This window comes from Ursus maritimus, unplaced genomic scaffold, assembly GCF_017311325.1.
Source record: "Ursus maritimus isolate PB19 unplaced genomic scaffold, ASM1731132v1 scaffold_26, whole genome shotgun sequence".
NCBI lineage: Eukaryota > Metazoa > Chordata > Mammalia > Carnivora > Ursidae > Ursus > Ursus maritimus.
In genome coordinates, this window is record NW_024425119.1 from 23,703,090 (window position 1) to 23,725,026 (window position 21,937).

General features: G+C 36.3%; 1 protein-coding gene and 1 pseudogene across 1 annotated transcript in view; both read right to left on the reverse strand.

The window, feature by feature from the left end:
- Positions 1 to 21,937, reverse strand: part of LOC103665247 (putative ankyrin repeat domain-containing protein 20A5) — a 386,833-nt gene that overhangs the window by 142,094 nt on the left and 222,802 nt on the right. The window lies entirely within an intron of this gene.
- Positions 5,153 to 14,440, reverse strand: LOC103665273 (annotated as a pseudogene).

Consider the following 21,937-nt stretch of genomic DNA (forward strand, 5'->3'; position numbering starts at 1 on the left):
GCATGTATATGAAGAAAATACCTGAGGCTTGGGGGGGGGGGTGGCTACGAGGAAAAGAACAAGCAAAACAATGTGTAGGAATAGTTCTGCTGGGAATAGTTTGTGTTCCTACTAGCCAAAGTAAAAAGATCTTGTAATACACAGGGCCTTAGGAAGAATCCCCAGAAGGCCTTAGTAGAATGACTAAAATAACTCTATACTAAAGCTGCTCTACATTCACTCTAGCTAAGCTTAAAAGAGAGTCTCTAACTACTTATTCTAAGTAAGTTAATGGCATGCGGAAGAAAATCAAATGTTATCTAAAGGACGACAACAAAACACAGTAACAATAATGCAAAATTAGCAATGTTTTGCATCCAATTACAAAGACCAGGTATGATAAAGAATCATACAACTGAGCACCCAAAAAACAAACAATCCACTTAAAAAATGGGCAGAAGATCTAAAAAGACATTTTTTCCAAAGAAGATATACAGATGCCCTAAATGAGAAGATGCTCAACATCACTAATCATCAGGGAAATGAAAATCAAAACGACAATGAGATATAACTTCACACCTATGAGGATAGCTATCATCAAAAAGATAAGAAATAAGTAATGTTGGTAAGGCAGAAAAGGGAGCCCTTGTACACTGCTGGTGGGAATGTAAACTGGAGCAACAATTATGGAAGACAGTAGGGAGGTTCCTCAAAATATTAAAAATAAAACTACCATATAATCCAGCAATTCCACTTTTTGGTATTTATTTGAAGAAAACTAAAATGCAACCTCAAAAAGATATATATATATCCCCATGTTCACTGCAGCATTATTTATAATAACCAAGATATGGAAACAACATAAGTATCCATTGATGGATGAATGAAAAAAGAAAACATGGTATAAATGGAATACTATTCAGCCATAAAAAGAAGGAAATCTTGTCATTTATGACAGCATGGATGGATCTTGAGGGTATTATGCTAAACGAAATAAGGCAGAGAGAGAAAGACAAATACTGTATGATTCCACATACTATGATTTCACATGTATGTGAAATTTTGAAAAAAAAAAAAACAAAACCCAAAACCCCAAATTCATAGACACAGAGAACAGAGTGGTGGCTATTGAAGGTAGGGGGTGGGTGGGAGAAACGAGTTAAAGGGGTCAAAAGGTAAGAACTTCCAAACACAAAACAAATAAGTCATGGAGATGTAATGTACAGCATTGTGTCTATAGTTAATAATACTGTATTGCATATTTGAAAGTTCTGCAAGAGTAGACTTCAAAAATTATTATCATAAGAAAAAAAAAGTTTTGTAACTATGTTAAGGTGACAGATGTTACCTAAGCCTATTGTGGTGATAATTTTGCAATGTATATGGATATCAAATTATTATGTTGTACAATTGAAAATAATATAATATTAATGTCAATTATACCTCAATTTAAAAGTACTAGATATGGAAAGAAGCAGAAAATATGACCCCATAACCAAGAGAAAAAGACACAAAAATGGAAGAGATGATGAAACCAACAGACAAGGATATTAAAATGGCTAGTGTAACTATGACCCATATGTTTAAAATGGTAGAGCAAAACATAATCATCATAAAAAGAAAAGCAAAAGACATAAGAAAAGCCTGCATGGAACTTTGAGAGATTAAAAAAAAAAAAAGTACATGATTTGAGATGTAAAACTACACTGGAGAAGTTTAGCAATAGCTTAGACACTGCTAAAGAAAAAAAAAATCAAGTGACTTCAAAATATAGCAAAGGAAACTATGCAAAATTAAGCACTGAGACCAAAAAATTGAAAAAATTATTTGTGGGACAGTGGAGTCTCAAAGGAGAGAAGATAGAAGGACAGAAAAAAAAATATTTGAAGAAAGAATGGCTAAACTTTTTTTTTTCAATTTAATAAAAATTATTAACCCACAGATCCAGGAAGCTCAACAAACCCAAAGCAGAATGAATATAAACAAAACCATGAAAGTCATGGTTTACATTGTACATGATTACATTGTAATCAAGTATTTGACAACCAGCAATAAAGTGACAATCTTAAAAGTAGCCAGAGAAAAGTAGATACGTTATATACTTAGGAGCAAAGACAAGAAAGGCAAAAAACAATTGGAAATATCTTTCAAGTACTATAAACCTAAAATTCTATACCCAGGGAAAATATCTTTCAAAAATCAAGACTTCATCAGACAGACAAAGCTAAGAGATAACAACTACAATCAACTTCACTCTTTTCATATAATTTCAATTATTTGAAAAAAAAAACTTGCGTTACTTAGAACTAGCAAAGATAGATCAGGCTTCTTTGAAATTTAAAGGCTTATCCTCTCACACTCTCCCTCACACACAGCATTACAGAGTGAGTCCATGTTAAATAATTCCAAGATATGAGGTAAGCCTGTGCATTCCTGATACCAGTGTGCAGGACCTCCTCATCTCATCTATCATACTTTATCATAGTATGATAAATTGTACTATCATACAGCTTCTCAGTCTAAAGATTACTAACTCCATAAGATATACATCACAAAAAAGAGAACTCACCCTTTTTAAATAAAGGTAAAACCGTAGCAGTTTCCTCACATCTAAAACAAAGACATTTGTCTAGATGACATCTGTTTCCTTCTATTTCTAAAAGTACATAAGCCCAAGAAAAATGTTGACATAACCATTTACTGAATAAGCACTCTGCAATGCTATCCCTGTCAAAGTAATAAATACATAATTACAAATTGTGATAAGTATTACACAGGACAAGACCTATTGCTGTAAGATAAAATAATAGCAGATCTAATATTGATTGGGGAATGCTATGGAGTGAATTGCAATTGCCCCACAAAATTCATATATTGAATCCCTAACCCCTAATATGATAGTATTTGGAGATGGGGGTCTTTGGAAGATAATTAAGTTTAGATGAGGCCTTTATGATAGGAATAGTGCCCTTATAAGAAGAGATAACAGAGTTTCTGTCTCTTTTTCTTTGCCGTATGAGGACACATGAAGAAGGTGGCCACCTGTGGCCTGGGAGAGAGCCTTCACTAGAACCTAACCATGCTAGCACTCTGATCTCAGACTTCCAGCCTACAGAACTGTGGGAAAACAAATTTCTGTTGTTTAAACCACCCAGCCACCTGTCTCATTTTGTTATGACAGCTCATGCTAAGATTACAAACTGTCAGGTAATGCCCTCCTCATGTAGTAACATAGTAACATTTCAGCTGAGACCTAAAGGATGAGTAGGAACTGGACACATGAAGAATGAGAAAAGCACTTCAGGTAGGAAATAACATGTGAGAGGAATGCAGCTAAGAAGAGAAGAGTGTAACTGAAAGAAGGATGAAGCTATCAGGGTTGAGGAGGAGGATGTGGGGCTGGAGAGGTAGGCAGGGGCCAGATTAGACAGGTGCTTGAAGGCAACATTAAAATCTTGGTTTTTATCCTATGTGCAAGGTTTAAAGCAAGGTAATGACATGAACACACTTTTGTTTTAAAAAGATCACTGATTACGGTCGAGAGCAGGGCTGCCCAATAGAAATACATTGCAAGCCACACAGGACATTTAAATTTTCTATTAGTCACGTTTTCAAAAGTAAAAAGAAATCTATCAAATTATTTTTACTGATAGATTTTATTTAACCCAACATATCCAAACCATTAGATCATTATCTTATCAGTGTAAAAGTTTATTGACGTCTTACATTATTTTCCATACTAAGTCTTTGAAATTTAGTGTGTATATATTTTTTCCCTTGTGTGAATTTTAAACTTACAGCACATGTCAATTCAAACCTGCAGCATTTCCAGTGCTCCAGTAGCCACATGTCTCTGGTGGCTACTGTCCTGGACAGTGCAGATCTAGAGAATGAACTGGGGGCACTGGAATGGGCGCAGAAAGCTGAGTTGAGAGGTTACTGCAGAAGTCCCAGTGACCTAAGCATTGCTTGGGTTAGGCTAGTAACAACAGAGATGGCAGAAAGTAAAGAGATTTGAGATTAGTTTGGAAGGAGTTAACAGCAATAGAAATAAAGGAAAATGAGGAAAGGCATTAAAAAGTAAAATAGAACCAAAAATAAACCATAGGATATTTCAAAGACTGATCCTAATTAATGCTTTGATCTTAAATTTCCTCTTTGTAGAGGGGCCTTAGCAGGATATAGATTTTCACTGTCACTTATGATTTTATTGTTTTCTTTCTATACTTACTTTCGTTTTTGATCAACTGCTTTTCTGACTTGGTCTGCTTCAAAATTCCTGTTTCTTTTTCATCTGTATAGTGAATTCAACTTGATTTAACAGATATTATTGAATGACTGATTTGTGCAAAACTTTGTGCTAAACACTGGGAAGATAAAGAAAAATAAGAAATGATACTCATATTAAGAAGTTAAGTCTAGGGGCGCCTGGGTGGCTCAGTCAGTTAAGTGTCTGACTCTTAACTTTAGTTCATGTCATGATCTCAGGGTTGTGGGATCAAGCCCTGTGTCAGGCTCCTGCTTGGCAGGGAGTCTGCTTGAGATTCTCAGATTCTCTCTCTCCCTCTGCCCTTCCTCACAACTCTCTCTGTCTCTCTCAAATAAATAAATCCTAAAAAAAAACAACAACAAAAAAAGAAGTTAAGTCTAATACAGGACCTAAAACATTTACTATTTTTCTCACAATTGTTTTTGCTGTGTGTGTGTGTGTGTGTGTGTGTGTGTGTGTGTGTCTGTTTGTTTGGGGTGACAAAAATCACAATAGGCAGCTTTATTTGTAGAATTTGATCCAAAAGTCCAAAAAAATAAATAAATAAATAAAGGAACTTGAATCTCTATTATGTTAGTACACAAAATAGACCAAAAATAACATCAACATTCACCATGAGATCATTTAAATGTATTTGCAAATGATCTGATAAGGGAAACATGATTTGCAACATGGGAAACTTCTAACAACCAAAGACTTGAATGCACTGCACTGTAGGTCATCTAGACTATGTTAGCATGAATGAACAAAGTGGTAGGTCCAAAATGCATTCCCCAAACACTTTTCTCAGATGCAGACTTTGATAACACTCTGTGGTAGAAAACATCAACTTCTGTTCATCATTACATTGGATGGTCATTTTGTCCATTTTTCTCCTGTGATGATGAATCCATTTTAAATACTTCAATTATTATGAAAACACTCCAAATTCACAGAACAGCAGGCGTTTCCATCCTTGCATTTGCAGGTTGTACAAGGAGATCCAGCCATGTTCACACTGAGCTGCTAAGCCTTGAAATGCCACAGCCATCCAGGCAAGTTTTTCTGATGTCATAGGCAATGTTTTCAACTAGGTCACAGATACAGTGGGGACATCAATGCTTTTCCAAGATGGCTGTGTACTCACAGCTCAAATTGGAGTAAGTGGCCAGTAATCTACCTCTTCTTCCAGACACCAGCACTGCTGCCAGCTGTAAGTCCAATTGTCTCCACTTTGATAGATCTTGTGCCCATTTTGATCTAAATATAGACTTGTGACCCTGGTCTCACACTTTGGGCAACAGAAAAGGTCAACATTTGGATTCCAGCAATCATAAGCTGTCTATTGACAGAATATCTTTTGGTCCTTGCAGGAACAGACAGAACTGTTTTCTTTCAAGGTTCACACCTGCCTATTGCACTGCAGTTCCCCGTGGGGGCAGTCACCACAGCAGAGGGCCCAGAAAGACAGAGGCAGTTGAATCCCCTTGCCAGGTTGATAGAGGCAGAATCCCTCCAACAGGTATGAGTTTTTATGGCACATTCATCAATGTCAATACAGGACTCCATCATCCTAAAAACTGCTTCTGCACTTACAGTGGTACCACCCTGGCAGGATAATACAGCAGGAGTGGTTGTGGCACTCAATGATTCCCCCTGTACATTCATCAATATCTTTCTTGCAGTGGCTTCCTTTGACTCCAGAAGACAAACACATTTGTTTGGAGCCACGATATTCCATATCTGCTACCCTCTTGGCAGAATACTCTGCAGACAGTCCTGTTCCCCACTCAGCCCAGTTTGTAGGTGCAGCTGTGTCCCTGGACAGTATTGGTGCAGATGGCATGTTCATCACAGGTGTGCTGCCTGCAGCCACATTCATCCTATTTTGTACAGAAGTCATCCACACAAATGTATCTCGGGACACAGTCACAGCGATGTCACCCAGGCAAGTTGACACAGACAGCATTGGCGTGACAGTAATGCATTTTAGGTGCACACTCATCAATATTCTCATGGCAGGTAGAGTCTCTCTGGACACAGATGTAACTGTTCTTGCACTCATGAGAAGCTTTTGTATTCCAGTTTTTGCGCTGTAAGTTTTCACCACATTTAGGTCTGTCTGTACAAAAGTTATAACTTCTACTGCATGTGATCCTTTTCTGAGCAGTTCAAAGGAGGGAATGCTTCTGTAATTTTTACTAAAACTTCACCTCAGCATTCCCAGTAGCTTTTAGTTAAAATCCACTGGCCTTCTGCAAGAACTTTTCCTGTATAGATACATTTTGGTCAGCAGACTTTATAGCACTGGCCAGTAATGTGCATGGGGAGGGAGTCTGGGGAGCAACTGAGAGGGGGATGGGGCATCCTTCAATACTCCACAGCACCATTTGGCATGTTCAGTTCCTGCAGTGTTCACCATCAACCCAAGAGACTTGATCTCTACAGAAAAGTCTACTCACCTGGCAGATCTCACAATGACAGTTTTCCAGTTGACTAAGTCTTGTTGTTGCATAATTTAGTTTTGTAGGCATCTTGGCCAAAAGTTCCTGAAAGTCCATTACTCCTTGTACCAAGCCTAAGAAATCACTGCAAGTTGGACAAGTGTGATTCAGGTTCAGACACTATGTTACATATGCATTTGGCATAAAGATGATATTCCCATCTTGGATGATTCCCTTGAATAAGCCTTGCTTTTGGTTTCACTGACCAACATGACCTTGTGCCATTGTCCATCTACCATCCAGTATGAAAGTGTTTCAGTCCCGGGCTTCCCGTTATGTAAAAATAGTGTTATTGGATCTCATCCCTCAGACTGTTGCTCTGCAGTTCAAAATAGCTGTGTTCCAGTTCTCAAATGGACAGTATCATTCCTAAAGTCAATGTTTTCTGCTGTACAGTGGCCAAGAAGAACAGCTCTTATTCCAGAAGAGCTGAATTAATTTCTTACTCACATGAGGGACTGCATAGATCTCTCTTTGTATATCTTGCCTTCTACAGGTTTCTTTGGTTCTTGTCCCTTTCCTAATCTTCAGAGTCAGCAGTGTAGCATCTTAGACTCTCTGCTTCTATCTTCATGCTGTGCCTCTATCTTGTCTTCACTATTTAACAATAGTTTCCAGTTTCATCCAGAATATTCTCAGAGAATGTGTACACCCCTATTTTTGGTAGAATGCCTGATCATTCCTCAGGGTCAGTCAGAAGAACAAAAATCACAGTAGGTATTTTGAACAAAATGGGGTTTAACCCTGGGAACTAGAGACTTACCAAACCATCTGAAGGGCTAGGAGAGCAAATGTCAGGGAAACCCCTGCAAAATTTCAGGAAAACTAGAAGTACAAGGATATTAGGAAAGCTACCTCCATTGACCTTAGCTGCTTCACCAAAGTGAGTGTTTCTCAGAGAGGAGGATGTGTGGAAGTCACTGGCAAAACTTCACAGTAACCATCTCCCAATCCTGCCTGCCCATGGCTGCCACTGAGGAATAAGGGATTTTTCCCCCATTTTATATTTCAAGGAAAAACCTCTCATTGGAGAATCCTACCTAAAATCTGCTGGCTAGGGATTCTGGCAAAGGTAGTTCCCAGGATCCTCCCCTGCAATGGAAGGGAGAATTTAGAAAGAGGGTGGGCATGAAGCTGAGTTGAAATATACAACCACGCACATGTAGATTAGGCATATTGTAGGCTCTGTGAGAAAATGTTGTATGTCTATAAGCCTCAGATACTCAATTTTAATTTTGTACTCCCAAATAAATTTTCAGTTAGACTTCTAGCATTTGTGTCTTGAATAATGCTTTCTTTCACCAGAATCAGAAAGTACTTAAGGAGTTCAAAGGCAACTAAGCTCTAAAAAATATTGAGAGACTGAATATACAAATGGAAAATGGATAGGTCATGTATGAAAATAGAACTTTGACTCACAAACTATACCGACCTGCCCAGAAAACCAACCTTCTATATACAGTAAACAATCCAGGAAGCCAGGCAACTGTAAGTCAGACTTACAGGAAGCCAGATTGCTATCTCTAGTGACAACCCAGGAAGCCAAATTATAACATCTGTAAAAATTAGCCCAAAATGGTCAGGACTTGATTAATAACTGACAGCTTCCCTGCTTTTTGTCCCCACTTTCAATTTAGGACCAAGCAGAGAAAGTCAAGTACAGACCCCTAACCAATCACACAAGATGCCCTGCTTCTAGGTAGCCTGCCTGCAGTTTCTCCACGCCAAAAAGCTCCAACCAGGACACACCCGAAGGCTTCCCTTCTGTTCACTCTGAAGCTTTCCCAACTTTGCTTTTCTAATTTGGTTGATCTTCTTTATTTATACAATATTGTTTAAGCTAGGATTTGATCTAAAAAGAAACTATTTTGTGAGGGAAATAATGCATGAACTTCTAGGCACCAGTTTTCTCATACGGAGCAGGCACTATGGGACAATGGTTAAATGCTTGAGTTCTAGAATCAGAAAACCAGACTTAACTCATATCATTTTCTCTGTCTAGCAGTATTTTTTAGGGTTGTTAAGAGGATCAAACTAGGTTATGGTTGTAAACTACATTATCTAATTTCATATTATTATTATTATTATTATCTTCTTTTTTCAATCTCATGAACCTCTATCCTGTTCCGCACATAAATTATCCCTTGATTCAGCATCCTTCCTCCATCTGATCCTTCCTTTAGCTCACCTAACAGGAAGCAACCAAATAAATCTTCCTCAACTGTTATCATTTCATTCCCCTACTCAAAAAACTCCAGGGCCTTTAAGGATATCCATAAGCTACTTTCCACACTTTCTCAACACTCTCTCTGACAAGAATAACCTTTCACTCTAGCCAATGCACATATTCACTGGTCTAGAGATATCCCACAAAATCCCATGCAAATGACCATTTTCCCCTCCATTGCTCACATTTGAAATAAACCACACCTCCTTTCTCAATATCTGAATCTTCCATCTCATTTATAGTTCAACTCAAATCCTCTCTCTCCCATTAAGCCTTGTCAGACAACTGCATTCCAGAGCAATTTCTTCCTCTCTAGGGTACTAAAGCTTTTATTAGATACATTGAATCATATTCTGATTTGCAATAAATACAGCTTTTCACGTATGTGTATCAAAACCTCAGTGAGAAAATATTTCCAAAGGCAGGGACAGTAGTTTATACTTTTTGTGTATTGCCATATACTTAACCATAACAACTGTAATTGTTGTTCAGAACTATGTTTCTGTTATTGTGCCAAATACTTCATTTTATCTGACTTAATTCTCTCCAGAACTCTTGAGGGAGGGGTTATAATTAGTCACTTATCAGGCAAGAAATTTTAAGCACAGAGAGGTTGAGTTATTTGCTCTAGGTCGCAGAATTAGTAAGATGGATTTGAACCACCTAGGCATCTCTGACTCCACAGCTTATGCTATTAATAACATTTTGTGGATTGGTTAAACATACTGCTTTATGAAACCTTACTAGATATATATATAAATTTCCTCTCTTTATTTCTAGTGTCTCCTTGGGAAACCCAAACATGGGATACATTTTGGAGATCATGTATTTCTACAGTACAATCAACTTCCTAAGACATTTTTCTTCGATCTGTGATAGAAACCTTGAAATAATCAGAAAGGCATGAAAAAGTACATTTACTTTCACCATGTAGGTTGTTCAGAATGAAACACTGTAGAACAAATCACATGAGGCCATGCAACATCTTTCTATTTGCCATTTATTCCTATTTTAAGCAGAATTTGGGTGCCACTATTCACCCAAAATTTTTAGGTGGGTTTTAGGATACATGTCTTACGTCCCAGCTAAAAAGAAGAATAGTTGTTATTTATAGCATTCCAATAATATATGAAGAGCAAAACTAATGTAGAATTTCAAATATTGAATATTCCATAAAGCTTTATCATGAGAGGATATTTTTAGTTTTTTGATTCATTTGTTTTATACCTTGTCTCTCACAATAATCTTGGTATACATTCAATTTTTAAAATGGTGTGGGGAGGTAGAAGCATGGTGCAGTTGGAAGAAAACCTTGTCGAAAGTATCTTACAGTTTTATTTACTTATTTATTTTTTTAAGATTTTATTTATTTATTCGACAGAGATAGAGACAGCCAGCGAGAGAGGGAACACAAGCAGGGGGAGTGGGAGAGGAAGAAGCAGGCTCACAGCGGAGGAGCCTGATGTGGGGCTCGATCCCACAATCCCGGGAGCACGCCCTGAGCTGAAGGCAGACACTCAACCGCTGTGCCACCCAGGTGCCCCTATCTTACAGTTTTAAATTCTTTAATCAGAGAAGCATATGAATTCTCTTGAGTCTTACTGAATTTTAAAAAATTTTAATTTTAAACCTGACCATTCAAGAATATTAAACTAACTTGGCTCTTTCAGCAGGCAATCCATGATAAAGGAAAGCTGGGAAAATCCAATCCTGACAAAGAAATTCTAATTCAAAGAGGGTAATGTTAAATAAAGATCTTTCTCAAAATACACTTAAAGTATAAAGAGGCCATATCTTTATTTTATTCTTGTTTGTTCTATAAAAATACAAAGTATGGAAAGGAAATGAAAATTTCAATCAACGTTCAGTGGTAATTAAAAGCAATTGTAGTCCTCAGGCTGTTTCTTTACAATATGATCCAGTGATCAGAAGGAATTGGAAATGATTACATTTTAACTAGAAACACATTTCTGTCCAGAACTGAGCTTCGAAGCATGAAACAGACACAGTGGTGGCCCCTGTTTGTGTTTCCATCTGGGGCTCTAATTTGAACTTCAGTGATTATTCTGCCAGACTTCTGGCTGTGCAAAGATCCAGAAAGTCAAAGCCAGCATATTCTTGAATGCTGTTTCACGCAAAAAAATAAAATTGCACCAATTACCATGTTTGCATTTTGTAGAATGGCTCTATTTAAATCGATTATAGGTTAAACAAGAGCGTTTGTAAAATTCACAGCTCAGAGTTAATCTGGCTTTATTCCAGGGCACCCAATCTGAAAAGTAAGTGATTGCAAGCACTCTTGGAAAAAAAGTTAGCAATGGCCTATGATGGAAAACAGTCTGAAACAATTAAATTTAGTCTGCTTTCAAATTAGGAAATTCATCCCATCACTGGTCTTTCATTTGAAAGATTTCTTCAGATCCCATTAAAAATGCTCATCTTTTTCTGGTATTCAGTTAGTGCTTCCAAAATGACATCCTCATCAGTGATAAGGATAAAAGTAATGAAAAATGTAATGCCTCATGCCAGGAATTACTTGGTCATAGAAAGCACCTGAAGGCTGTTGTAGTTGCTCTGACTTAACAGCTCCTGTTGCTGGGAATTCTGTTTTAATGGCCAGGAGAGAATGATGAAGTCATAGAAGTCTTGGGAGGAGAAAGAGGATAACTTTGTGGTCCCTAAAGAGCTTGGCAACTTACTATATTTGACGTGAAATGTATAGTCCTTTTATTTTCTTGTTCTAAACACACAAGAATCTTTTTGATCAATGAATCTCTGCTCCTGATTCTTATTCTAAGAATCTAATCATTACTTAGAACTTTTATATAAAGTTTTAAAGAATATGATGTCATTCTTGGGGTTTTCAAAATTTCTTTACAAGGTATGAAAACTGAATGCCTATAAAATAACAGAGTAAGATCTTCCTACCTCTATCTATAATCATTGAGAGATGTTTTATTACCAAAACACTTTCCTCAGGAAGATAAAGGGGAGAAATGCTTTAATGGTAAAAGCAAATTATGATTCATAGGAACAAGTTAGATGCTCTCAGGTGGCATATTCTTTTCATTCATTTCATTTCACTTCACAAATACCTACATAATGCTTCCTATGTTCCAGGTACCATTCTCAACACTTTACAAATGTCAGTTCATTTAACTCATACATCAACACCATAAAGCAGGTACTATTATTAATCCCACTCTACAGTGAACACTGAAAGAGAGGTTAAGTAATTTGCCTAAGATCATATAGTTGGGGAGACAAAATGAAGTTCTGCAGTCCATCTCATGTTTATAAGAAACTCTGATGGTGGAACAAGCACAAGGCCCACATAGACCGTCAACAAAAGCTGTTCAATGGCGTGGACTTTGAAAGCAAATGGTAAGGTCATTTTGTATTTGGTTGTATGAATTTTATAGCTTAGAGGTGGTTTTTCATATTTGTCATGTAAAGGGTAAAATTTTCATATGCCATCATAAAATCTCTAGCTGTGTATGATGAGAAAAATATACATAAGTCAGATGACTTGTCTGTCTGGCTTTTCTTATCAGCATGTGATACCAAGGCTAGATCTTTAAAATATAATGCTAAGATAAAAAAAGAAAATTATATATATGTATATAGATATAAATATCCATATATATATATATATATATATATCATAGTACCATTTATGTAAATCTAAAAATATATGCAATATAAAACCATAATATGTGTTTCACAAGTAGATACACAAACCCAAAAATGGATACATAGCAAACACATTAGAATAGTTTAAATAAAACAGGAGCAGAGCTTTACAGGGATCATTAATCATAGACTGAGATTTGTGATTAACTCAATTCCCTGCCCCCAAGGTCTGAGGCGAGGAGAAAGCATTTATCTATTTATCCATGCATGTACAGAGTCCTCTTATCTATGTATGCATTCATGCCAACCAGAGAAAGTGAGACTGTTTTCTATGTTGCTGATCCTCATTAGATTATTTTATTATATAATAATTATTAACCCTTGATAGCAGCAGTTCTCCCACACTTTGGGCTCAGGATACTTTACGTAAATTATTAAGGACTGTAAAGAGTTTACAGCCTAAAGAGATATGTCTATATCAATTTATGTCTATTGATACTTATCATATTAGAAATTAAGCCTAGGAATATTTAAATACTTATTAATTTAAAAATAACAGGGGCAACCTCATTACATGTTAATATAAATAACATATTTTTAATGAAAAATAATTATATTTTCCAAGACAGAAAAATCTAGCAAGAAGGGAGTCATTTTTACACACTTTTGCAAATATCTTTGATATTTGGATTAACTAAAGATAGTTGGATCCACATATCTGCTTCTGCATTCTATTTTTGCCATGTGTTGCTTTGGTCGAAAATATAAAGAAAATCTGGCCTCACACAGATGTGTAGTTAGAAAAAGAAAGAATGTTTTAATGGTCTTTCAGATAATTGTGGATTTTATTTTTTGATATGACACCAAAACTTGACAAGTTATTAATGGTTATTGCAGTGTGGAATCAGAAACTATATCAATGAACTTTTTGTACTGTGTTACATTAAAATTCACTGGTGTATGTTATATTTTGAATGGATCTTTTACACATGCATGCTTTGTAACAACATGCATTGATCATTTGAAAATTACAGGTTCACTGAGTTATGCAGATCTTCCAAATGTTGACACATTTCATTAATCAAGGTCAAAATATCACATTAGTTTATATCCACGTAATAAATGCAAATCTCATCCTAAAAGTCCCTTTTAAATTTGGGGAAGCTTCAAGCTCACAGTGGTAGATACAAATTTTTCCAAAATTTGAATTTTCATTTGAAGGCTTAAATGTTATCATTAGCACTTAATAGCAATTATTTTCCTTAAAGTGACATACCCACTTCATTCATTTTTTTAAAAAGATTTTATTTATTGATTTGAGAGAGAGAGCAAGAGTGGGGCGGCGGGGACAGAGCGCAGAGGAAGAGGGAGAAGCAGTATTCCCGCTGAGCAGGGAGCCTGAAGCTGAGCTACATCCCAAGACCCTGAGATCATGTCCTGAGCCAAAGGCAGATGCTTAACTGACTGAGCCACCCAGGTTCCCCCTGCCACTTCATTCATTTTTGATAAAATGATAGTTCGTAGACATTCGTTTAAGTAAAAGTGTTACTCAGCCTGGAACTCAAACAATGGCTTTTCCTATAGACAAATATTGTACTTTGGTATGCAGAAGATGTACTTAATATGTACAGAATATTTAAAAGACACGTAGTCAAGGGCTGAAATTTCATAAATTTTCACTGCTTTGTCAAGGACAGTCTTAAGTAAGACTTTTTTTTTTTTTTAACAGTGAATACATGGCAACAAAGAACACAATGTCTGATGCTATCTTCTTGATTCCTGCAAAGACACCAGCTGATTTCCCTACCACCGGGACATAGTAAATAGAAAATAACATCTTACCTTCATTATGAAAATAGTTTTGATGTCACCGGATCTGCTGGGGTCCAAAGACTGCACTGCTACTCTACAACATGAGATCTATTCAAACTCAGCACCTAAAGAATTTACATGCTAAATGTATCCTAAAATACCTAATGAAATCTGGATCAGGTACTTCCTGAGTTTCAAATAAGAATGAATCCAGAGTTTTCCAGACCATCTGTTCCTTAATTAATCTTGTTTGCCTTAGTAATGTTTGGAGCATTGATTTTTAAAAAGACAAACATTTAAGTGAATTTTCAGACTTTCTTAACTTCCTATTCCCAAGGACTTCACAGCTTCCCCAATCAGATTACCAGTTAAATCAGTGCATAATTCTTTTGCTTTATGGCTTATTCAGAAGGTGGTTCTGAGGCTGTTTCAGACCTGAGCTGGGTCACTGATCAATACTTAATCAACTCACACACTACAATTTACTAAATCGATTTTTTGGAGTTGTCCGTCTAATTCTGGTTCCCAGTCCACCCCTACCACACTGAAATCTGCAGAAACACAAGTATTTCTTGCCACAAGTATTCTAGTTCTTGCCCTTGAAACAGACTCACAGGCTCCTGAAATTGGTACTCTGAGGACATTTTGTCTGTTTCTGCACCCTCCTCCTCACCACCCACCCTTTCCTTTTAGTGGTTATGGAGTGTTCTTTTTTAGTATCAGCCAGGTAAGGAAAGTACGAGTGCCTTATAATGTATATAATACATCAAGAACATGAATAAATCCCAGCTCACATTTAGTCAGTGAACACTTCTTGATAGCCTCATGAAGACACTGGACTGATGGAGGGGATTTGGGAGTAGGAAGAAGAGCAACATTATAAAGAAGGTGAAGTTATCGTGCTTAGCCTCCATAAACTGAAAACGTGTTTAAGAGAAACAGCTCAGACTCATGTGAAAGGGCAATAATGAATGGAGCCTATATCCAAAGAGAAGTCAAATGAACAAAGCAAGTCAGTGCTGTTCCTACAACTCCAAACCCACTCCTGGTTGAATGGCCTTTACTTGATGTTCCTTCAACCTGCAAACTTCTTCCCACTTTATGCATCTCTCTGCTCAAATGTCACTTTAGCAGGGGGGACTTCACCCTATCTAAAATAAGATCCCCCATTATCTGTTTCCTTCCCTGTTTTATTTTTCATCACAGGAGCTATCACATCTGACATATTATATATTATTTCTTTGCTTGATATTGTCTGTTTCACTTCATTTCGGTGTAGGTTCCCAAGGGCAAGGACTTATTTGTTCACTGCTGTATCTCAGGGCCTAGATAGCTCTTGGTAGGTAATAGGACACAATAAGTATTTGCTGTTTGAATGAATAAATGAGTAAATGCTATAGAAGCTCAGAGTGGGGAGAAGTACCAGTACTACCAGTGGTACCTTTAGTACCAACAGTACCAGTGGTACTAACCAGGTGGTAAGGAAACATTTTGTAGTCTGAGGTTTGAGTTGGGCCTTGAAGGATGTTTCTCATCTGTAGGGCCAATGAGCAGAGTAGTCTACTTGTCTTATAGGACTCAAATGAGATGCCATCTTCTCAAGTAAGCCTTGTTGGGGCTCTAGGACTGGATGACTTGCCGCTGTTTTGGGTTCCCATAATTCTCCATGTTCTCCCCTATGGTGGAGTTCACTCTAGTGTATTTTATCTCCTATTTACTTGTCTGGCTACCCTAATAGAATACTAGCTCTGGGATGACAGGGGCAATGCCTTATTCATAGTTGTATATTCAGCCATAGCATACATCTTGCTACCCCCTAAAAATACTAGTTGACTGCATAATTTATTAAGCTAAGCAGCAAGCTCATGTAGAGGAGTGGGAAAACATAATATGGGCCAAACCATGGTTTGTGGAGCTGAGACATGGAATATGGGTTTTAAGCAGGGAGATGCTATGACAATCTATTGTCTTAGCAAGGTCAATATGAGCATGTGTCCATGATGAAGCAAGTGAAAAAACAATTAGTCCAAAAGACAAATTATAACCATATTGCAATGTTCTAGGCACAAAATAATAAAGGGCTGGACCAGCCTGGTAGCAATGAGAATGTTCATGAAGAAACACATGTAGCCAAATGTCACTGATTTGATGTTAAGAGCAGCCATGGAAGAGTGCACATCTTAAGCCTGGATGACTATGAAAGGCTGATGCAGTCACTCTAGCCCATGTTCCAAATCTTCAGCCTCTTAAGAAAAGAATTTTTGGCAAACTATTCACTGTAATGGCACAATTTCCTTATTTTAGTATACTTAATGGTAGACTCTGTCAGAGTTCATTTATACAACCTATACTCTGATAGTAAGCTTTTAAACAAAACTTAAAAATTCTAAGATTAAATTTCTTTCCTGACTGCCAACAGTTATCTATAAAAAGAAGTTAACTTGTAGGAGATACAGGTAAAGATAATAAAATATTAAATTTCATCAAATTCTTCTTTGGAAGTATCACAGAATTCGGAGCTTCAAGAAACCTCAAAGCAGCTAAAGCAAATAGGATTTCTTTCTCGTGAGAATTATCTAAAACTGCATATGGGCTCAGTGACTCATGGGCTAGGCTAACGCAGGGGGTAGAGGGATGGGAGCACAAGTACCAGATTTTTTCTCTTCCCGCCTTAGAGGTTTGGTCTGGTGCCTTCTTTTTTTGCAAATAAGAAAGTTGCAGTAAGCTGGAGGAAAGTGATGAGCTACCCAAGGTCACAGGGCTGATCCGAGGCATAATTAGATCTGGAACTCAGATCTCCTGACTTCCAGGAAAGAAGGCAGAGTGAAAAAAAAAATTAAAAACAGTACTTCTTAATAGGAATAGGTAAGCTTCAGAAACCAAGGAACAAATTTGGTCTTCTATATCTCCTCCCCAGCAGAGGAAAATAAGCAAAGAATAATCAGAAGTATTTTGGAGGTGATAATAGGATATAAAAAATCTGAAATGCTAGAAAATCCATAGGAAGAAGCGGTTCAAAGGTAAGGTCACAACTGATTTTATACCAATTTTCTCCTCTGAATCTGGATCTCTATCATTGTCATTTGTATTTTTCTAATCAAAAGCATATATAGTTTAGGATTAGGATATTAGACCTATCCTTTCCATGCTTGGTGCAGTTGTACTTTTCAGCTTCAGACATGAATAGATCCAGGGGTTCATATGACATCATCTTAATTTAGTCTTGTTTTTCCTTCTCTCATTTCTGCTTTTTTTCTTCTTTCAGTTTTTAGATCTCTTCACATGTTGGCATATTAGCCACTATCCTATCTTCTTAAGAACCACAGCCAAAGATCTGTTTTCAAAGTTGCAACAAATCCCTCCCAAATTGAATTTCATTGGCTTTTATTATGTCCTGGGGCCTTCTATGAACCAATTATTGTGATTAAAGGAGTGATAATTGACCAAACATGGGTCATGTACCCACAGACGGAATGAGTAGATGGGCCAACTGCATCCAAATTTCATGGACCTTAGTGAGAAAGAATAGTTTTCCTAGAGAAAAATCAGTGTGCTCTTAGCAAAAAGAGAAAAAATAGGTGTTGGGCGCACCTTGATGGCAGCTGTCCACTAGACCAACTAAGCCTAGTTCAAGTCAAAGTGGATTCTCTTGAAGGAAACGTGACTGGAATTGGGACTGGAATGTTTTCATGAAATGAAGCAACTATACTGGTTCTGTTCTACCTCTCTTCCTTCTTTTCTTTTCTCTGCATATCCTTTCTATTCTTTCTGAAATATTTGTTCAGCTTAAGCATAGTGTTTACTTTCTCCTAACTAGCCTGTCAGGGCTTCAACTTGGTAATAGCATCTCTCACTGTGCTCTTTCAGCTTCTGAACTGGCTGCTAATTGCCTCATTCTCATTAGTTTCCTAATTCCAAATTCCTAAGAAAGGAAACTGCTTCAAACCATTGCGTGCCCATCTCAAAGGTGATATGCCACAGGCTAGACATTACAATCTATGGATTGCCTACCAGTCCAGTGCTAGTTCTTATTCTAATCAGTTTAATGAGAGTGGGAAGAAAATGTTCTTAACCCTCTTGGCCAGATCATAGGCAGTCAAATTTCCTTTAGCAAAGTGAGCCAGAAGAACAGCATTTGTTACCACAGTACTGACCTAGTAACTTCACTTTCCTACTTTTCAAATCAATTACTTTACATCTTCTAGTACCATCTCATCACCCACTCTCACTGCATTCTTCCCTGGGAAAACATGCAATGAAAAGGGACTTACTTTATTTTCCCAACCCCAAATCCACCAACCCACATTCCTATCTAAGGCTGCACCCATCACTTGTGCTCTGAATCCTATCCCACTCCCCTTCCCAAGGATTTTCTTCTAACCATTATCAGTTTCCTAAAATATATTATGTATTTCTCTATGACTTTATTATCCGTGTCTTTCAATATATGTCTTTCCACTAGAAAATCAGGTCCTTGAAACAAGGATGTTGTGTTTAATTTAACACTATTCCCAGCACCTAGATTAGTGATCCACAATTAATTTTTGTTGTTGGACTAATTTGAGCGTGGCAGCTGCTCAATAAAAAGAACTTCTCTTTCTCTTGTTCCCTTCCTTTAAATTTATTCTGCATTTATTTGAGAATAATTTCTGTTTAGAGGAACTTTACTATAAACAAAATACAGATAAAAATCTATTTGATAGAAAAGCATCTTTATGTTGTTAATCTTGAAGATAACTGACACACTGATGTGTATATGTTTTCCAAAAAGATGTATGTGTTTTCCTCATGTATTTTTCAAAACCTGCATAGCTTAATCAGTAAGTACAGAATGCCCTCAAATTGAAGAGCTTTCTTTTATGTGTATTTCAGGAATAAAATATGAAATGAAATGAAAATGAAAAACTCTCCAGGAGCTTACAATCTAGTAAGATAACCAAAGTTATGTATGGAAGGATGGTTTTTGTACTTTGGCTTATAAAAGGAAAGATTTGAAATAATCTAAATCCTTATCCAAATACTAGTCAAATAAATTGTAATTGGTGAAGAAGACTATTGCAGCACTTCTGTAATAGCAAAAGACTAGGAAGAACCCAAATGCCCATTAATTGTGGACTATTTGAATAAGCCTAAAGTAACACCAATGAAATGAGTACCAGGCAGCTGTGATTACAAAGATATACCATTAAATGAGAAAAGCAATGTGTATAGTATGTGTATTCTATGCCATTTTATAGCTAAGGAATACAGGGACAATATATATACACACACAAGCACACACATTTATCTTTTTTAAGAAAATATCAAGATAAACCAAAAGCTAATAACAATGATTACCTTTAGGTGAAAATGGGAATTAGGTAAAGGGTTAGAGATGAAAGTTAGATTTTTCAAAATATTTTGTAGATTTTACTTTGGAAACAAATAAATGCTTTACATAATCCTAAAATAAAAAAACTTAAATACAGCACCCTAAAATTAGAAAGCTAAAAGAAAATAATAACCAATTTCTTTTTTTTAGTTTTCTGGCATAAACACCCAGGAAAGAGTTATTTCAAAGTGACTTTAAAATGGTAATTTTTCTGTATATCCTTGGTAGGATATAGTCTAAATAGGACATAAATAAATGCAAAAAAAAAAGTCTTCCAAATAATAAAAATTCTACTCAATAATCATAATATTAATATAACATATTGTTCCTCTGAAATTATTGTAAGATAAAACAAATAAATAATTATATTATTCCATTTAAGAGCCGAGGTTTTTGGTGAAGATGGAATAAGACAAATATAAATCAAATAAGTAAAAATCCTGTAACCAAAATTTGATTTGTAAATATTAGTATAGACTTCTCAACTATTTTCATAGCTTTGACTACTGAAAAGATCTAGAAACAATGGTCCACTCAGCAACTAGACTGGAGATTCTAAATACCATTCTCCATTAAAAGGAACTTTGGAGAAATGGCAGATTCCAGATGTAGGGCAGGAAATATACAAATATGAACATGGAGCATCTTTTTGCTCTCGCACGTCCTGAAAAGAACTCAGAAACTAAGTTGAAGATGTTCTCACCACCCAAAGACAGGATGAATTGAGCATAGAAAGAAAAAAATAATAGCAGTAGACTACAAACATAGTAAATATGTTTTAAAACCATAAAATAATACTTTTATAATACTTTTACAATAATACTTTTAAAAAGTCCATTGGTGAACTTCACCAGGTGTTGGTTTTCTCTTTTGCAAAGAGAATCTCTTAGGAATTAGCTCATTATTCTGATTGATAAAGGAAAGAATCAAGCATTTATATGCCTTTCCTGTAATTCACGGTAAGCAAGTAAATAGTTGATGTAGAAAAGCTGTCCTTTATAGAAAGAATTCCAGCTAATAAGTGAAGAAGTAATTATAAAATTGGATTATCTCAATTTTGTAACCCCTAATGAGATCATTGATTTAGGTAGGGATCATAAATATTTGCTAAAATGGCTAGGTGGAAATCTGATGAGATGAAAAAATTTGGCTGACATTACTTAAAAAATCAATGGATCAAAAAAGAGAGACAACTAAGCACAGGTCCTTCCTGATATGATGCAATAAGAAGTAGACAACCCTATCTCTGAGGTATTCCTGCAAAAAGGAAAAAAAATTAAATGTGATTCTGATCAATTTATAGAAATATAAGGGACTGAGGAACACTATAAATGACACCACAGGAACACAAATTAGCAAAATTCACAATATGAGATTTCTATAAGTTTTCTCAATAAATGCAAGAAAAACAAACAAAAAGATGAATCTATATATTAAAAGAACACTGGAGTTATAACAACAAAATGCAATATATAAGCCCTCTGGGATCCTCATTAAACATACCAACTGTTAAAAAGCAGAGAGAAAAAGATAGAATAGAATTAACATATCATATTCTCAATACCATTATTATTTTTTTTTCAGAAGTGATATTATGTTTGGGAACATGTTTTTTAAAAATCCAAAGAATCCTTATCTTGCACGAGTTCATAATGTAGTATTTACAAATAAGTGAGATGATGTTTGAGATTTACTTCAAAATAATCTAGCATGTAGAAGGGAAGGGAATGGTGATAGAAGGGGAGATGAAACAGATTGGCCTTATGTTGACATCTGTTGAAGCTGGGGGAAGGGAGCATGTCAATTCATAATAGTATTATCCCTACTTTTTATATGTTTGACAATTTCTATAACAAATATTTGAAAAAGTTATCTCAATATCTTTTTTTTTTTTTTTTTTTTTTTTTAAAGATTTTATTTATTTATTCGACAGAGAGAGAGACAGCCAGCGAGAGAGGGAACACAAGCAGGGGTAGTGGGAGAGGAAGAAGCAGGCTCATAGCGGAGGAGCCTGATGTGGGGCTCGATCCCAGAACGCCGGGATCACGCCCTGAGCCGAAGGCAGACGCTTAACCGCTGTGCCACCCAGGCGCCCCATTATCTCAATATCTTTATTCCATTTTCTTTCAGTTCTTTCTGGAAAACTATAACATGACTCATGG